This window comes from Ambystoma mexicanum, chromosome 4q (genome assembly GCF_040938575.1).
Source record: "Ambystoma mexicanum isolate Mex_15411 chromosome 4q, UKY_AmexF1_1, whole genome shotgun sequence".
In the NCBI taxonomy this organism is placed as follows: domain Eukaryota; kingdom Metazoa; phylum Chordata; class Amphibia; order Caudata; family Ambystomatidae; genus Ambystoma; species Ambystoma mexicanum.
The window spans coordinates 757,962,508-757,982,532 of record NC_090928.1 but is presented as its reverse complement, the minus strand read 5'-3'; positions in this window follow the sequence as shown (position 1 = coordinate 757,982,532).

Sequence of the window (20,025 nt, the reverse complement as noted above, 5' to 3'; positions counted from 1 at the left end):
GGTCTATAATTTCCTGCAAGAGGAGCGGATCTGGAACTTTTAGAGAGCTGTGCCCCGGTGGATGACTCTGAGGGATGTGTAGAAAGGGTAGGCAGTAACCCTGGGCAACTGACTCCAATGCCCAAGCATCTGACGTTATAGCCTGCCATTCCGTCAGATAGTGAGTTAACCTGCCCTCTACAGGTGCTTTGTGTGGAAAGACCTCAGAGTGGTTTGGGGGCGGCTGATGCAGATGCCGAGGGTAAAGAGGCACCTGCTGCTGCTGCAGCTTTAGAAGTTTTGACCCGTCCTCCTCGGGTGGATCTCCTTTGGCATCTTTGAGCCGGCTGTCCTCTGCCTTTCCCGAATGCGGAATAATAGGGAAAGGACTTTCCTCTTCCAGAGGTTCCTGAGGGGCGAAAAGGAGTTTGGCGGATTGCAGCTCCTAACGATTTTGCCGCTGCTTTAGATGTCTGCAACTTTTCCAGAGTGTCATCAGACTTTTTACCGAATAAAGAAGAGCCGTCAAAGGGCATATTCAAAAGTCTGGCCTGTACATCTGGAGCAAAGCCAGACTTTCGCAACCACGCATGCCTGCGGATTGTCGTACTTGCCGCCATGGCCCTGCTGATACTGTAATAATGTTAAGGAAGCCTTCTCTTTCCTCTCCTTCGGGTATGCAGTCAGCCGCTGATGAAGCACACTCCCACAGTGTGTGACTGAACCTGGCGAGCGTACAGGTGGCGTTGATGGGCTTCAACGCCATACTACAAGCAGAAAAGACTTTTTTGCCATAGAATCGTACCTCTTGTCATCTCTATCCTGTGGGACAGTAGGGTAAGCGGACCTGCTGCTTGATGAAGTTGCCGCTTGAACCACCAGGCTCTCTGGAGTCGGGTGTTTTGATAAGTATTCAGGGTCAGCCACAGCTACCCTATACTTGGCTGACAATCTTTTATTGACTGCAGGGATAACTTCAGGAGTTTCCCAATTAGATGAAATCTTTCTTTGTAAGGCTGAATGGAAGGGGACCACAGGATCCTCCTGTGTACCTATGTCTAATATGTCTGTCAGGTCATCCTGTTGAAAAACAGGTGAAGGCGCAGACCAATCCATAAATTCAATAATCCTTGCCATCAGGGTTCTATAGGGTGTTTCAGCATGTTCCCCTGGGTCTGGTTTAACAAATTCCAATTCTGGGGAAGTGCCCGGCCCACTTGCCTCATGTAATGACTCCTGTAGGTCTTTCAACCTTCTTTCCTCAGAGGTAAAATCCTCTGAAACAGGTAGTGTGGTCCTCTGCAACCCGAAGGTTTCCTGGTCAGAATCCTCCCCTTCTTCATAGATTGAAGATAATCCGGGGTACTCTGACCTCGGAAATGGTGTAAAACCCATTTCTAAGGCAGAAGGAGCCAAACCCGTCATTATTGGGCGAGAAAACGTTGATGTCATTGACGCCGATGTGACAGGCTTCGAAGGCGCCGAGAACGGCGTTGAGAAAACTGGAAGAGGCCTCAAAGAACTCGAGAGGATTGGGATCCTACTCGAGGATGTCGACGATGTTCTCGGCGTCGTGCCGGAGGCTCTTGGTATCACCGTTGGCTGTGAAGTAGCTGTGGTTTTCTCTTTCATCGGCGACAATGTGCATTACACATGACATGACAAGAACCCTTCGACAACGGCGTCGATGGCGCCGATCCATGCATCGAAGGGATCTTCGACGACGGCGGCGTCGAAGACGGTGCCTTCTTACCCGATGGCCCGTGACGCTCTCGGGTGGAATCTTTCACCGGGTGCAGCGACTCGCAACGTTTCGATTTTTTGGGTTTTTCACCCGGGGTATCACCCTCATCTGTCTTCGAGGGGGTCGAGGCCGCTTTCTCGAAGACGCTTAGCATTCACTTCCTGAATTCCTCCCACTCAGCCTGAGAGCTGTGTTTTGTGGGCGGAGACCCTTTCTGGGGAAACAGAAGAAGAGGAGGGAGGGGATCTTCGACGTCTCTTCTTTGAGTGTCTCGATCTCGACGAATGGTGGGAGCTAATTCGAGATCTAGAATGGGAATGCTTTCGACGGCGAGGAGACGAATGCCTCGACTCAGCCAAAGAAACTTTCGAGGAGGTTTTGACTGACTTACCTTTCTCGAGCTTCCCCTTGCGCTCCTTCAAGGCTTTCGCCGTCATGGACATGCAGTCCTCACACTCCGAACAATGGTGCTCGGCTCCCAAGCACCACAAGCAGTTCCTGTGTGGATCCGTTATCGACATTTTTTACCGCAGTCTCGACATTTTTTGTAGCCGGATCGCAGCGTTGTCGGTTCCGATGAAGAAGCCATCGAGAACGAGTTGGTATATTCGAGTAAAAGTAGAGGGTTTATCTGACTGAACTGAGCAACGATATTCCGAGGCCCCATGAAGCGCGGAAAAACGGAACTGAGCAACGGACGCCGCAAGTGGCTATTTATGGGCATGGTGACGTCGGCGCCGATACGGTGGCTGTCCAGGGACATCGACTCGGCGGACGTCAACGTGCAGCACCCTCTACAGAGAGAAAACATTTCCGAGGCCAGCAAGCTGGAGACAAATTATCAAAGATAAGGAATACTTCGGAGGACACAATCCCTTCGAACCTTCGATATACACATATAAAGAGAGCAAGAGAGGGAGAGAGAGCGAGAGAGAGAGAGAAAGAGAGAGAAAGAGAGAAAGAGAGAGAGAGAGAGAGAGCGAGAGAGAGCGAGAGAGAGCTAGAGAGCGGCCATCTACTACGTAGACAAGACCAGACCACTAAGAAAAACAGATCAACTGTTTGTCTCCATATCACCAGGCACAGAGGGAGATTGCATCTCTAAAAATGGCATCTCTAGGTGGATAGTCAAATGGATCCAACTGTGCTATTCCCTATCAAATAAGACACTGGCCCTCATTACGACCCTGGCGGAAATCGCGGTGCTAAATGCACCGCAGAGCACGGCGGAAAGCTGCCGATAGCGCCATGGAGGTTGGCGGATTTTCCGCCCCATGCCGACCTTGGCGGGGCGGTAAATCCCCAATCCCCATTTTACCCTTCCCCATTCCCATTTTTGCCCCATAGGGTATAATGGGAGTGGGGAAGGCGTTAATTGCGCCACCGTAAAATACAGTGGCGTAATTAACATCAAGGTCCCGTAGCGCCATGGATTTCTCCGCCCGGAAAAACCAGACGGAAAACGTTCCATGGCGCTACGGGAACTCGTAGTAGGGCGGACGGGTCCGCCGCGAATACCGCTGGCGTAAACCCACTCCGCCAGGGTCGTAATGAGGGCCACTGCCTTTTATGCCAGGGGCCCAATCCACAAGAGGTACTGGAGCCACTCTAGCTTTCATTGCAAACGTCCCCATAGACAGTATTTGCAAAGCAGCTAGATGGAGCTCGATACATACTTTCACTCAGCACTACTACATTGACACTCATTCCAAGACAGATACAGCGGACAAGCGGTTCTAAGACACTTATTCGCTTATGAACCTTCTCACATCCCACCTCCTTCTTCCACTGCTCGCTAATCTATGCACAGCATGTGATCTAAGCAGTTTCCACAAGCCTCAGAAGGGATACATTACTCATCATGATTGTATTTCTGATGCTTGTATCTGCTTAGATTCACATGCGACCCACCCTTCCTCCCCTCGGAGAGAAGGCGCATGGATGCTTATGAGCTTGTCTGATACGTATCTGCTTGGATACAACTGTACTCACGCTACACCTCATGCTACCTCATGTCAGGAAAAAAATAATCTGAGGGACCTTGACGCGTGAGGGTTCATGGGTACAGTGGACTTCACACTAGGGATAGTATTACTGGCACGCCCTGTCGATGTCCCTTTTCGAGTTTCGAAAACAACAACTGTAATATTCCGCAGCTTCCACTAGATGTCGGCCTATGTACAGCATGTGATCTAAGCAGAATCCACAAGCCACAGAAATATAGATATGGTTAAGTTGCTAAACACATAGTAGGAATCCTCACAAAACTTTGCAAAAAAAGTATATGGCCCGCTCTGAATTTTTTCATCAAGTTTGGTGAGGTTTCGTGCAGGGGGGGCCCAAAATATATATTTTTTCCATAGACTGAATGGGGAAATACTTTGCGCACGGCTACAGGCTTTCACCTAAGTTGCAAAGAACTGAAATGTACATCTCAAATAATTAGTGATATCTGGGTCCACTCCGCGGACCCATTTCCCTGTTTGCTCCGCAGACAGGAATGTCTTTGGCTTGCAGTACACTTTGATGTCAGCGAACATTGGATGCGGCCGGTGGTTGGCTGGAGGGAAGCGTGCTGTGCGTCAAAGTTTTTGGGAAACGCCACCATGGTATATCGGAGAAAGGGACTGACAAACATATTTTACGCCATGTGGTGAGGGGAAGAAGTGATGGAAAGGGTGGGGAAGTGAGAAGTGGTTCATCTCAAATATGCGCTTATTAGGTGGACGAAAACGGTGGTGTGCTTGCAGTATCCGTGTGTACTGTGGCAATTCGCTGGTCCCTGCACAAGCGACTACCATGTGTGGTGAATGCAGGCATCATTCGTTACAGCATGATAGCTCATGCTGCAATCTCTTACCATGGTGACTGGTGGCAGCTCAATTGCAGAAGGGGAGTGCATTGCAAAAGAACAAGTTACTTCTTACCTTGTAACGTTCTTTCGACGGGATGTTCGTCCGACGTATTCCTCATCTTAGATATCTCCTTCCAGCTCTGCTGGCCTCGGAAAGTTTTTTCTCTAGAGGGCGCTGCGCGTCGACGTCCTCCGAGTCGATGTCCCTCGACAGCCGCTGTATCGACGTCGACGTCATCCTGCCTATAAAGGCCGCGCGCAGCGTCCGTTGCTCAGTTCCGTTTTGTAGCCCACAATAATACTTTCTGGACTAGACTAATCACCCTGAAGGAGCGTAAGCTGCAACAACACGGGAAGTAGAACTGCGGGGATGGATGGGAGGGCCGATGAGGAATACGTCGGAGGAACATCCCGTCGAAAGAACGTTACAAGGTAAGAAGTAACTTGTTCTTCGAAGGGATTGTGTCCTCCGACGTATTCCTCATCTTAGATAGGCTCCCATAGCAGTATTCTATTATTGGAGGAGGGAGTACTGACTTCACGCTGTCTTCTATTGATGAATAGAATGCAGTACAGCCCTTCCAAACCTAGTCTCTTGACTGGAGGAGGAATCCAAATTGTAAAAACGTGTAAAGGTATGGACAGACGACCATGTAGCGGCCGCACAGATGTCTTTAACCGGTACGCCTCTTTTGAGGGCCGATGAAGCTGCAATACCTCTGGTCGAATGAGCCCTAAGGTTTTGAGGGGGCTCTTTCCCTGCCAGTTTATAACATTCCAGAATGGCTAGAATGATCCATCTGGAAATGGTCTGCTTAGTTATTGGTAACCCCAGCTTGTGACCTGCGTAACCTACAAACAGCTGGTCTGCCTGTCTTATCCTGGCTAGTCTACTGATGTAAAAACTTAAAGCCCTTCTAAGGTCTAGCCTGTGTAACTTCTCTTCCTCTTTCCCCGGGTGAGGAGGAGGATAGAAAGATGGTAGGGTAATCTTCTGAGTGATATGGAATTCAGAAACCACCTTTGGGAGGAAATTAGGCTTCACTTGCAGGACAACTTTGTCTTTGTGAAATATTGTGTGAGGGGGTTTACAAGAAAGAGCTTGTAATTCGCTCACCCTTCTAGCAGATGTAAGTGCTATTAATAAAACAGTTTTAAGGGTAAGGAATCTTAACGAACAAGAATGGAGTGGTTCGAAAGGTGTGCCCATCAGGAAAGTTAGTACTAAGTTTAAATCCCATAGGGGAACTTGGAATGGTCTTGGGGGATAAACATTGGTTAACCCCTTTAGAAACTGTATTACCAAGGGTAATTTGAAATAGGATGGTTCTTCCGCAGTGCGCTTAAAGATGGATAGCGCTGCGAGGTAGCCCTTAATGGTGCCAACTTGAAGGCCTGAATTCGCCAAATATAGAAGGAAGGACAAAACCATTGGTGTACCACATGAAAAAGGGTCGATATTCTGTTCTCTACACCAGCTGAAAAATCTGTTCCAACGGCAGCGGTATAAAGACTTTGTTGCTGGCCTCCTTGCCGAAAGCAACACCTCCATAACATCATCAGGGAGGTCCCAATCCTTGTACCTCAACCTTTCAGAAGCCAAGCGTGAAGGTTGAGGGTTTTGATGTCTGGATGGAGAACCTGACCTCCCTTCTGTGAGAGTAGGTTCTCTCTGAGTGGAAGTCGAATTGGAGGGCAGATGGACAAGTCTAGAAGGTCCGGGTACCACATTCTCCTGGCCCACTCCGGGGCAATTAGGATCATGGTTCTCCGGAATCTTCTCAACCTCCTGATCATTTGAGGAATGACAGGGACCGGTGGGAACGCGTACAGAAGCGGAAACTCCCAGTCCACTATGAACGCGTCTCCCAGAGCTCCTCTCGGGGGAAATTCCCTTGAGCAGAACAGATCGCATTTCCTGTTGACGCTGGTGGCGAACAGATCCACCTGAGGGGTTCCCCAAAGGGCGAAGATCTCTTGAAGGACTTCCTGAGCTAGTTCCCACTCGTGGGAGACTGTGCTCTGCCTGCTCAGAGCGTCCGCTGTCAAGTTCTTCTCTCCGGCTAGGTGAACTGCCGATAGAGAGATTCCTTCTTGGATTGCCCAAAACCAGAGCTGCATCGCCTCTCTGCACAGGGGTAGTGATCCTACGCCTCCTCTTTTGTTGAGGTAATGCATGGCCACTGTGTTGTCCGTCATTATCAGGACGTTTTTCCCTTGTACAGCTGGCAGGAACGCCTTCAGCGCAAGTCTGATGGTTCTCAGCTCTAACAGGTTGATATGTAGTCCGGACTCCGATGGAGACCAACGACCGCTGATGGTCAAGTCGTTGGCGTGGGCTCCCCACCCCGTGAGTGAGGCATCCGTGACTACTGTTATCTCCGGCCAGGGTTGCCAAAAATGTTCTCCTTTCAGAATGCTCTCCTGACAGGCCCACCACTGAAGGTCTCGAGCCACCCTGTCGGGAACCTGAAGAAGATCTGTCATTCTCCCTGAGAATTGTGACCACTGAGTCCTCAGTGCCCACTGGAGGGATCTCATTCTCAGGCGAGCCTCTGGCACTAGGAAAATGCAGGATGCCATGAGGCCTAGCAACCTCAAAAAGTCGAAGGCTGGGAGACGTTGGGCATTTTGAAACTTGGTAACCATCTGTAGAATATCTTGAGCCCTCACCTCTGGTGGCGAGGCTTTTCCCAGGGAAGTGTCCAGGGTCGCTCCTATGAACTGGAGTCTCTGCGATGGTATCATTTGTGACTTCTTTGAATTGAGGGAGAAGCCCAGTCTGTGAAGGGAGTGGCACACGTGATTTAGTTGGATCTGAGCTTGTTCCGAAGAGACAACCCTGATCAACCAATCGTCCAGGTAGGGGTAGACATGAATCCCTTCCCTCCTTAGACTTGCCGCCACTACCGACATTAACTTGGTGAAGACCCTCGGGGCGGAGGTCAGCCCAAATGGCAGCACTCGAAATTGATAGTGAGAGTTGCCAATTGCGAACCTCAGGTATTTCCTGTGTTTGAGATGGATAGGCACATGGAAATAAGCGTCCTGAAGGTCCAGAGATACCAACCAGTCCTGGAACTGAAGGGCCTGGAGGATCTGAGAAAGAGTGACCATCTTGAATTTGTCTTTTCTGAGGAATTTGTTCAATTCTCGCAAGTCCAAGATGGGTCTCAGTCCTCCGTCTTTCTTTGGAATGAGAAAGTAAGGGGAGTACCAGCCCTTGTTCTTCTCCGCTACAGGTACCGGTTCTATGGCACCTTTCTCTAGCAGGTCCAAAATTTCCTGCAAGAGGAGCGGATCTGGAGCTTTCTGAGAGCTGATCCCCGGTGGATGACTCTGAGGTATGCGTAGGAGAGGCAGGCAGTAACCTTGGGCAACTGTTTCCAATGCCCAAGCATCTGACGTGATAGCCTGCCATTCCGCCAGATGTTGAGTCAACCTGCCACCTACAGGTGTCCTGTGAGGGAAGTCCTCAGAGTGGTTTTGGGGCAGCTGATGCAGATGCCGATGGTAAAGAGGCACCTGCTGTTGCTGCGGCCTTTGAATATCTACCCCGTCCACCTCGGGTAGTTCTTCTTTGTCCCCGTTGAGCCGGTCGTCCTCTACCTCTTCCGAATGCGGAGTAGAAGCGAAAGGACTTGCCTCTCGCAGAGGTTCCTGTGGGACGAAAAGGTGTCTGACGGATTGCAGCGCCTAGGGATTTTGCTGCTGCTTTTGAAGTTTGCAGTTTTTCTAAACTGTCATCCGCCTTTTTCCCAAACAAAGAAGAGCCATCGAATGGCACGTTCAAGAGCCTGGCTTGCACATCTGGGGCAAAACCAGACTTTCTCAACCAAGCAAATCTCCTGGTTGTTGTACTTGCCGCCATTGCTCTGCTGATACTGTCAGCCGAATCAATGCCCGTCTGGAGGGATTCGCACATAGCGTCTTTACCGTCCTGTATGATATTCAGGAACGCCTCCCTTTCTTCTCCCTCCGGGATGCAGTCAGCCGCTGTAGAAGCACACTCCCAAAGTGTATGGCTGAATCTAGCAAGGGTGCAAGTAGCATTAACAGATTTTAACGCCATGCTACATGCCGAAAAAACTTTCTTTGCCATAGCATCATATTTTTTATCGTCCCTGTCCTGTGGGACGGTAGGATAAGCCGTCTTGACATCGGTAGAAGATGCTGCCTGTACCACCAGACTTTCTGGGGATGGGTGTTTTGACAAAAACTCCGGGTCTGTAGAGGATATCCTGTATTTTGTAGAAAGTCTTTTATTTACTGCCGGGACGACATCTGGGGTTTCCCAGTTTGTCATAATCTTCCTCTGAAGAGCTTTATGGAAAGGCACCACAGGATCCTCCTGTGGGCCTTTATCAAGAATATCCGTGAGGTCATCTTGTTGGAAAGATTGTGAAGGTGCAGACCACCCCATAAACTCTGTGATCCTGGCCATTAAGGCTCTATAGGGGGTTTCAGCATGCTCCCCCGGGTCTGGCCTAGCAAACTCCACCTCAGGGGAAGTGTCTAACCCACCTGCCTCATGTAAGGAATCATGAAGATCCTTTAACCTGCGTTCTTCAGAGGAAAATTCCTCTCTAATTGGGGCTACAGGTCCCTGCAACTCAAATGTGTCTTCCTGTTCAGACAATTCACCCTCTTCCAAAATTGAGGACATAGTTCTCAAATGTTCTGAACTCATAAAGGGAGTAAATCCCATTTCCAAGGCAGAGGGTGCCGAACTTGTCATTATCGGCCTCGAAAACGTCGATGTCGTTGACGCCGACGTCGAAGGCTTCGAGCGTGGCGTCGAAAACAAAGGCGGAGGCCTCGATGACCTCGACAGAATTGGGATTCTACTCGACAATCTCAAAGCCATCGTCATCGAGGACCTGGGGATAGTCACTGGGTGTGTCGTGACTGTGACTTTTCTTGGCGTCGACGCCGGTGTCGAAGCTGGCATCGAGTCGACAGACCCGTGTGTCGAAGGTCCCTTCGACAATGGCGTCGAAGACACCGACCTCGGCGTCGAAGGAACCCTCGTCGACGGCGTCGACGGAACCTTCGAGGAAGGTTTAAAGGTCATAGTCCTACTCGAGGGTTCGAGACGCGCTCGAGAGGTTTCCTTCGCCGGGTACTGCGACTCGCGGCGTTTTTGACCTTCGGGTCTTTCGACCAGAGCATCGCCTCTCGGCAGTCTTCGAGGGGGTCGAGGCCGCTTTCTCGAAGACGCTCATCATATTTTTGCGGAATTCCTCCCATTCAGCCCGGGAACTATGTTTCGTGGGGCAAGGGATTCTTTTTGGCGAAACAGAGGAAGAGGAAGACGGAGAAGGGGATCTTCGACGTCTCCTCTTCGAGTGCTTCGATCTCGAGGAGTGATGGGACCCACTCCGAGACCTGGAGCGCGAATGGTGACGAGGAGACGAGTGTCTCGACTTCGTCGACGAAGAAGAAGCTTTAAAATTCGTACCTTTCTCCAGCTTCCCCCTACGCTCCTTCAGGGCCTTAGCTGTCATGGACATACAGTCCTCGCAATCCGAACAATGGTGTTCAGCTCCCAAACACCACAGACAAACTCTGTGAGGGTCAGTCAGTGACATCTTTTTTCCACAATCTCGGCATTTTTTGAAGCCGGATCGAGGAGTTGTCGGTTCCGACGAGGAAGCCATCGAGTACGGATCGAATAACTCGAGGTAAATAGGATTAATCTGACAAGAACTGAGCAACGGTATTCCGAGGCACTGAGTAAGCGCGGAAAAACGGAACTGAGCAACGGACGCTGCGCGCGGCCTTTATAGGCAGGATGACGTCGACGTCGATACGGCGGCTGTCGAGGGACATCGACTCGGAGGACGTAGACGCGCAGCGCCCTCTAGAGAAAAAATTTTCCGAGGCCAGCAGAGCTGGAAGGAGATATCTAAGATGATGAATACGTCGGAGGACACAATCCTTTCGAACAAACATTACGGCATGTGGTGGTGGGAAGAAGGGATGAAAAGGGTGGGGGAGTGAGAAGTGGTTCATTTCATATATGTCATTAAGTGGAAGAAGACGGTCATGTGCCGGCAGTATCTGTGCGTTTTGTGCCAATTCGCGGATGCCTCCACAGGCGACTACGTTGTGTGGGGACTGCAGGCAGCCTGCGTTACGGCACGATAGCTGGTGCGGTGACCTCTTTCCGTGGTCAGTGATGGTACAGCAATGGCAGAAGGGGAGTACAATGAAGACCACATGAAACTTAAAACCTACAGTGTACTATGGTGTGTTGCGTGTGCTAAGCCTGTAGCCCCTTTGATGCATGGGTATGCACGTTGCACCGTCAAGTATGTGCCATGGGGTGAAATACGTTTCACATTGTTGCCTTAGGTGTGTGGTTTGTGAACATTGCATACAATGTTGGTTTCATAGGTGCGAGGATTGGTTGCACATCATACATATATTGTTTAGTCCATGCCTGGGCTTGATGGAGTGACCAGTCCTGTAGTGTGTCCACTGGGTGCAGTGGTGAAGTACTGGGTGCTTAGAAGTGGCTAGGGGTAAACTGCATGTACCTGACCCCTTTTTCACCTGGATGACTCTGTTATGTTGTGCTGGGTGTGGCCAAGGCCTACACTGTTGGGTGCATGACGAAAGGCCATAGGCTGTAGGCCAGTCATTGAAGAGCCTAGGTCTGCACCATAGCAACAGCACCAATATGCGTTCAGTAGCAAATGGTGTAGGTCACTGCATGTGTTGCACATTAGGGAGCCATATGTTACCATTTCCGTTTGCTTTGGGATGCCCTTTACAAGGCCCTTGCTTGAGGAAGTGCTTTAACATATTGCGCCATGAAAGGAAGTCATCAGCATCACAAAGTTGCAATATGGACAATGTACACAGCCACCCACATACCGTTCAGCACAGCCAACGCAACATCATTGAGCCATGCATGCAAAGATGTGGCCAGGGTGAAAGTTGGCAGGCGCAATTGCAGAGGGTGAGTGCATTACACATGACATGAGCAGTAAAACATGGGGTGTACTAGGGTGTGTTGTGTGTGGTGAGGCCCTAGCGTCTTGGATGCATGGCTGCATGCCTTGCACGGACAGCTATGTGGGTTGCTTGCACATACACTTCAGATTGTTGCATTTTGTGTGTGATTTGTGAGTTGTGCATGCATTGTTCATGGGTGTGCTGATTGTTAGCACATGGTACATTTTCCAGTGCATGGCAGGAGGTTATGGAGTGAACACTTCTGCAGTGTGTCTACTGAGTTCTGTGGTGAAAAACTGTGTGTATACCAGTGCATAGGGTTCGATTGCATAGTGTATGTGCTTGGGTACTGTGCATTGCGCAGATTACTGACTACTGTACTGCACTTTGACGTATTGCATCATTGCAGTTGGTGCAGTGCTGGGAGGAAAAAAAATATTGCTACCTGCAGTTAGTGGTGTTGGGTGCCGCTCTGGGTGAATGTGGATGCTGAAAGCATGCATAGGTTTGGAGAACTGTCAACTGGAGGTGCTTTCACATGACACGAGACGTGTTCTGTTAGTGTGTAACGGTACATCTGGAGTGCTGTCCAGAAATGCTAGTGTTCGATGCAGAGGTCTTGGATGTGATTGCTACATGCTTGTGTGACTATTTAATACTACCTAATGAGGGAGTGTTGCAAATACAATAGTGGAAATGGAAGAAGGGCTGCCTCTGCTTTACTGGGGTGAGGCCCTCGCTGTAGCTGGGAAGGCGCATGTGCTACATTCTGCCCTTCTGAGCATGGTGACTTCGCAAATGGAACTGTGGGGATTAACCAATCAGGTGTCGAGGGTGTGGTTGACAGGAAGGGGCGGTGATATTTTTCCCCGTAATGCGACGCAGAATGCTGATCGTGGGTGATACCTTTGTGCAAAGATCTGCACAGGTATGCCGTGGAAAGAGGCTTTGCTGCTAACTTTCAGTTGGAAGAAGTGGAAGCTTTTTGGGGCACAGTCTATGAGTGGGGTTTCGGTGCCATGGTTCTCTGTTGGTACTGTTGATGTAGTCGTTGTGCATTATGGAGCACTACATTTGAGGTACATGTCATGCTCACATTTGCTCCGTCACCTCAAGAAGTTGATGACAGCAGTGATTCAAATTTTTCCCACTGCCAAGGTGATTTTCTCATCCATACCACCAAGCTGGTTTAATTTGTCCACAGCCAGAGGTCGGGAGATGTTTCATAAACAGAAGCATGTGTGACTTTATGTTAGGGGTGTACCGAATAGTGAATTTACTATTCGGCTGAATACCGAATAGTGGAAATAAATATTCGGCCGGAACCGAATAGATACCGAATAGTAGGTTACTACTGGAAATGTGTCAAGATATGCATAACAAGCCAAAACTGTTGGCTTTGCCAATGCTTGTTTTAACAGAACTTCAGTGAAGGACATGCTTATAAATAGATCATGGCATAGCATAGATTACAAATGCACAATCAATAAATAAAATAAAGATTCCTTAGTTACTTATGGCACATCCCTAAATTCTTAGGACCCAATAAATATATTTTCCTTTGTTACTCATTAGAGGCCCCTTTAATTTCCAATATCACTTAAAGCACTGGAGAGTAGGGTATATTTGAAAAGTAGGAAGATACCGTTTTTCCACTAAATGTGGGCTGTCCACCTATATATTTCGCAAACATAAGTGCACCAGCAGGCAACAGATCTATGTCAATAGGCAAAATTCTCCAAATTGGACAAAGTTTGCACTGGTGCAAGTGTCATTTTATACAATACTAGCACAAGGCAATACATTGTTGTAGTGCTAATAACATTGTTTTTGCACCAGGGCTCCTAAACGAAGGTATATCTTACAGTATCTCAGAGACGGAACAAAGCACCCCCACAACAGCACGGAACACATGACTCCTGACACCTTCCTAAGTGCTGACAGAGGCCTGTGGGCTTGTCTGCAGGCATCTTTTCAGAGTCACCTGTCAGCAATTAGCAGCCAGTCCCCTTGGACTGTAACAAAAGGACGTTGCCGCCCCACTCTTATTCAGATGGACTGATCTCCATTAGGAACTCTTTGTCCAGATGCACATTTAAGAGGTAGCTCACCAGGCCCCAGACTTGTTCCAGTAAGCAGACTATTCCTCCCTAAGAGGACATGTCACTGCTTCCCAAACGAAAACCCAACCATATTATGCAACAGCTTTGGAGGAAACGCATTGCACAAGGCCCCCAGGCTTGTACTGTCTTACTGAAGGTGAAACTTTTAAATAGACACTTGCACACTTCCCGACCATATTCTTCGCCGGGCAAACCTCGAGCTGCTTCATTATTTGCTTTCCACGGTGCGCTCCCACCAGAGTCCAGAAGATAGGCGGGCGGTGCTAATGGCCTCTCTGATTCCTTTTGGCAGCCACCACTGGGAAGCTCAGGTGTGGCTTAACATGGGAAGCGTTCTCATTAGCAGAAAACAGGATCTGCAAGCTGTGACCTTTCAATAGGGCTCTGAAAATGCGCCTAAAATGGATTGATCCCGAGGACGAGTTCAAACCAAATAGGTCTAAAGACACTTATTTCCTGATATGGATACAACGGAGATTGAACAACACAGATTGGGCGCCTTAACAGAGCAGTGAACTGGATTTTATTGAGTAACTGCATATAACACAACATTGACGAGCAGTATGAGCAGGACTCTTCCTTGTATATTAGCAAAACCCTGTGGCGTTCTTCCTGGGATACTTGCTGAACTGACGTGTGCAAAGCCACGCCCCCCTGCAACTCCGCCTACAAAAACAAATGGGCGCGCGCACCTGTGCATGCGCACCAAGCAAGTACCACCAAGTACCTCTTTGCCTCAGTACGCTACTCGTGGATTCAAATCAGCTGTTGCCTTTCTTTTGCTGCAGCGTTCTTCATGGGATACTTGCTGAACTGACGGTAAAACACTGTTTACAAGAAGATTTATAGACTGATAGTTTCATAGACGTTCAAGAACGTTCACTATGCTATTTGTTTTTTTATATAGTGTGCAAAGCCACGCCCCCCTGCAGCACCGCCTACAAAAACAGAGGTGCGCGCGCACCTGCGCGCGCGCACCAAGCAAGTACCACCAAGTACCTCTTTGTCTCTTCGCCTCGTTGCCGAGGCCAGAGGCAATACTTGTGGTGCTCTCTTTAGTTTGCTTTATCGCGAGCAGGCGTAGGTAACGTGGCTTAACCCCTTTATTTTATTTTATTTTCTGATTCACTCGGCATAGTGAGGACTTTTAGTCTTAAAACTGGAATGCCACTGTCGCTTTGCATAGCTATGGACACGGGAACCTCTACCTGTCCTCCACAATCCTGCATGAATTTGAACTCCACACCCACCAGGATGAAAGGAACTAAAGGGGAATTGCCTAATATGGACATCCGGTCATTCTGTAGCGGATCATTGTTTGCTCATAGAGCAAAGTCTAGATGGGAGAATGAACAGTGAAGGGAAAAGACATTTATGTTTCCAGGTGCCCTGGAAGGCACCGGAGGGGAGCAGCCGCTGAAATTATTGTCCTGTCACTCTATCTCAGATAATGCTCTTCTGGAAAGTATACCTGCTACCGTTCAGCCCATTGCAACCACTCACTTGACCCTGTTTACCGAAGACATTGCTGTAATAGACTTGGATCTTAATGATTCTGTATTTTCCAGTAAGATGATGTCTGAGAATCTATCCAAATCACCAATAATGTTCTCTGAAGTGTCGCACACTACAATAGAAACTGTCTCTTCCATTTCCATCTCAGAGTCAAGCGTACCACAGACTAAAACACAGGGGTTGAATACCTCATTCTGCTATGGAAAAACAGACTCTTTTTTAAACATCACGTTACAAGCTACGAATTTAGCCATCCAGTCACTAGGCAAGATATATCAAACCTTAGACACAAGAAGCACTCATGCAAAAAATGTTCGCATTGCTTGAGTCTTCAAAGAGTGATATTCAGCTTAACTTGGCTTGCAATTCTACAAGCTCATTGTTGAAAGTAATAACTAGTACTGTAGCCTCTCAGACTGTTTATATCCATGAGCCAAATGATGTCAGTGTTACTGCGGTGGTAAATGGGGCAGGTGAAGGAATAACCAGTGTCCTACCCCACATTGCTTGCATCATATTTGATCCGGCAACAAATATTACAAGCTTATCTAATGAGAACAGTATGAATCCACTTACCAAACTTAATGTGGCTCCCAAAGGTGCATTATTTCCGATTTTCACTCCGGAAATCCCGATTGCATGTAAGCAAAATAATAAGAAAAACACAGGAGTAACAACCATATGTGATGAGCTTTCTCAACAATCAATGAGCAATGTAACTAAAAAGATCAAGAAAGCGAATCTGAAATTATCTAAAAATGAAAGCTCTACAACACACAAGGGAGGTGCCACCACTAAAAAATGTATAAAGGCAATTACACACTGCAAAAAGAACCAAATAATAGCCTCAAACGCTATTAAGAAAAAATATGCTCAGCAAATGAATAGAAAGAGAAAAGAGGATATATCTTCTTTTCAGCCTATACAAGCGTTGAACTACTCTCCATTGAATGACCTTATAAAGGTGTCACGTCTTCAAAGCACATCTAGTCCCCCTTCATGTTGTGACTCAGCAGATGGTAATAATCCTAAATCAAACGTGAATAGGAACCCCAGTGATAAGAGCACTCTAAGTTGTGATCATGATAGATCTGAAATTAGGAAAGCGGTAGACGCTTATATGTCTGACCGCCGTCAGTCCCAAATAGGGATACCTAAGAAGGCCTGTGAATGCACTCTGAGTAAAAGTGCTCAGGGACAGGCTAACTTGAGCCTGACACAGAATCAGGAGTCGGAATCACTGTCAAATAAGATGAATACAGCCCTAGACTCCCATAAAGGAGTCCAAGAGATGAGCAAAGACAAAATTGGCTGGTTAAAAGAACATCCCACAGTTAATGTACTAGTGCATGGCACACTCCCAATGAGTGACTTGACAAGCGCGATTACGAGATTAATTGAAGATGCACTAGGGAATCAGCAATCAACACCTGTGTTGATTAAGGAATCAACTGAGAGGGAAAAACCTAGTAAAAAGACAATGGGCCTCATTATACGGACGGAGGTGGACCAAGGTGCTATTAGCACCTTGGTCCATGCCGGTAAAATACTGGCACCGCCTTGGAGGAAAGGGGAATTACCGCCCTATTCCAAGGTTGGTGGGGCGGTAATTCCCCCTTCCCCCATTGCCCTTCCCCATTCCCATTTTTGCCCCATAGGGCATAATGGGAATGGGGAAGGTGCTAATTACGGCACTGCAAATTGCGGTACCGTAATTATCTCCCTGGTCCCTTTGCGGGTTGGTTTTTAACGCCTGCAAAAAGCAGGCGTTAAAGTCTCCAACCCGCAAAGGGACCTCGTAAGCAGGCGGTAAGGGTTAACGGTCACCGGTACCATTAACGGTGACCGTTAACCCTTACCGCCGTCCGTGTAATGAGGCCCAATGACAGAAAAAACATTTCTAATAAAGCAAAACTAGCTCCCTAGTCCTTAATTCTAGCTTGTAAACCCCCACCATTCACACAATATGATTTGAATCGGAGGGCAGTGATGGCGATATTCTCGGATATTCATCAGCTTGAAGATATTGCATCAACTGATTTCGCACTGGTAGAATTTGTAGAAGGTAATAATTTGAACATAGTGAGACTCTGGATACAGTCCAGAGTGGTTCAAAACCTTATTTGGTTGTCAAGGGATTCTTTGGCCACATTGGGCTTCGATCTCAGTATTGACCAATCTACTCTACAAGGGGCAACTATCAAGAGTATTCAACTCTCTCAGGTACGCCCCCCTTCAGAGTCAGTAAGTCGATGCGAGTCAATTAAAACCTTCAATGCACAACAAGACAAAGTGTGTTTCCTTCAACTTGCTCGCAGAATATTCAGCATAAATAGCTGAACCAGAAAAAAATGCACAACCGCTCACTTTAGTTAGTTGGAACACCAGGTGGCATAAACATCTTGTCAATAATGATCAACATCATTTGAATAGCTATGATTTAGTACTTTTACAAGAAACTTGGCTCACTACTCCCCCGATTTGGGATTGTTATGAAGTGCATTTGAATCCCGCTATTAGCACAGCAATGGGAAGGCCAATGTCAGAACTCCTCACGGCAGTCAGAAAGAGAAATGATTTCTTGTCACAACTATGGGCCGTACCAAATAACTTTATGATGTTGGTGAAGGTTTGCATTTCTACTGATGATGCTTATGCTGTGTTAAATTTATATTGGAACTCAGCGGCAATAAGTGATGATTGCTTCTTCAATGATTTGAATAGCCTATTGGATATGGTGGTCAGCGATCAGCAAACCAGATTTCTTATACTCGCTGGTGACCTAAATTTGAGGTGTCTAGGAAGTGTGAATGGGCAGATTAATCAAAGACAAGAACGTTGGAAAGCTTTAGTCCAACACAGAGGTTTGTATGTTTTGAATGGAGCGTTCACATCAGATATACCGCCGGCTGCAACCTGGCACAGAGGTTCTGTGTCATCAATCATAGATTATATCTATGTGAATGCAGCTCTATGGCCTGCTGTTCAAAGGTTTTCTGTCATGGCTTCAGAAGCAAGTGATCATAATATGCTGGTTGCGGAACTAGGTACCCAAATGCAACTTGAGGCTGTCCGTAAGGAACTAACTGAGGGTTGTCTGGTTGCAAACTCAGGAGGGTGCCGTCTATGATGGTCAGAGGATGCTCTAATACATTTTAGCGAGCTACTTGAAGAGTCAAATTTGAGCAATGTGAATATGATAGACAATTCAGGAATTGTGTACAGTAATATAATACAAACATTTCAGCAAACTAAAAAAAAGAAACTTCAACTACTATACAATCAAAACAAAAACATTTACACACATTTGACCATTCGGTACGTCTAAGGAAAACTGCCTATCGAGCAGAAATAAGGTGCATCCTCCCGCCATCCGATCAACCCTTGTAGGGAAGCTGCGCAATGAGTATAAAAACTGGATAAGGTGTTATCGAGGTGCCCTTTATCAGAAAGATGGAGCAGAAATGTTAAAAACACTTGCCAGCAATATAGCCAAAATGTGGGCAGTAATGAATCAATCAGTTGGTCTACATCAGATCTGTGTGCAATCGACCGCTGTAGATACACATTCCTGGGTGGTCTCGCATTACAGTGAATTATACGCGGCACCACTCACTAGCTCCATCTCAAACACATCCAACACTGTGATCCCCTTCAACTTATCATTTAATGAGATTGAGATACTTCAATTAATTGTTACTGCGAGCAAGTCTAAAGCAGTGGGGCCAGATGGCTTGTCCAATTTCATCATGCAAAAGCATCCCAAAGTCTGGGCATCTTTCTTGTTCCACATCTTCACTGCAGTTAATCATCATCAGAAAATTCCATGCTCATGGATCCAAGCCATAACAGGACCAATCTACAAAAAGTGTAATCGTCGATCTCCTGATAGTTATCGCCCTATATCCTTATTAGACGCTCCAGGAACATTTTTCTGTAGAATCATACTGAAAAACTTAATGACTGGGTTGAAAAGAAATCATTGTTAGACCCATTCCAGTCAGGATTCGTTAGGGGATTAGGAACCATCCCTAGCATTTTTGCTTTTACAATGGTGCAAGCGCAACAGCTAACAAGAGGACAACCATTGTACCTGGGATTTCTTGATTTTAAAGCTGCTTTCGATTCAATTGATCGGGAGGTACTTTTTATCAAACTCAGAAAGCACAATTGCCCGAGCACCTTGCTATCTTTAATAACATTGCTTCACACAAGAACATCTATGCAAGTTCGCATAACTCTTAATGGGCTGTTATCATCAACAATAACAACTCAGAGAGGCCTAAAACAAGGATGCGCCATGGCTTCCTTCTTGTTCAACTTTTTTATATTAGAAATAGGTGAATTTTTGACTAACTGTGTGGGAGACCCCCCAAAGATAGGGACGCAACAAGTCCCTTACTTATTATATGCAGACGATTTAGTTCTTCTATCACAAACACTGAGGGGATTACAGAATATGTTAGAACAACTAAGCAATTATGCTAAGGTTAATAACCTAAATATTAACTCACACAAATCTCAAATAGTGATATGTAATCCAAAGAGGAAAAAACCTGGACTGGGTGATTTAAATGGCAATTGCAGCAGTCAAGAATGGACATTGTCAAACAATATAGGTATCTAGGTGTAGTGGTACAACATAAGAAAACACTAGGTCAATATAAGTGTGAAATAAACACCGTTACAATCTTTAGTGTCCCAATCTCGAGTACTTCTGCGGAAGTTTGGGAAGTTTTCCATGAAGCATCTCATAATGTTTTACAAGATGAAAGTTACACCTATATTGCTTTATGGTGTTGAAACTTGCCTTCCCAGAAAATGTAATTTTTGGGACGGCATAGAAT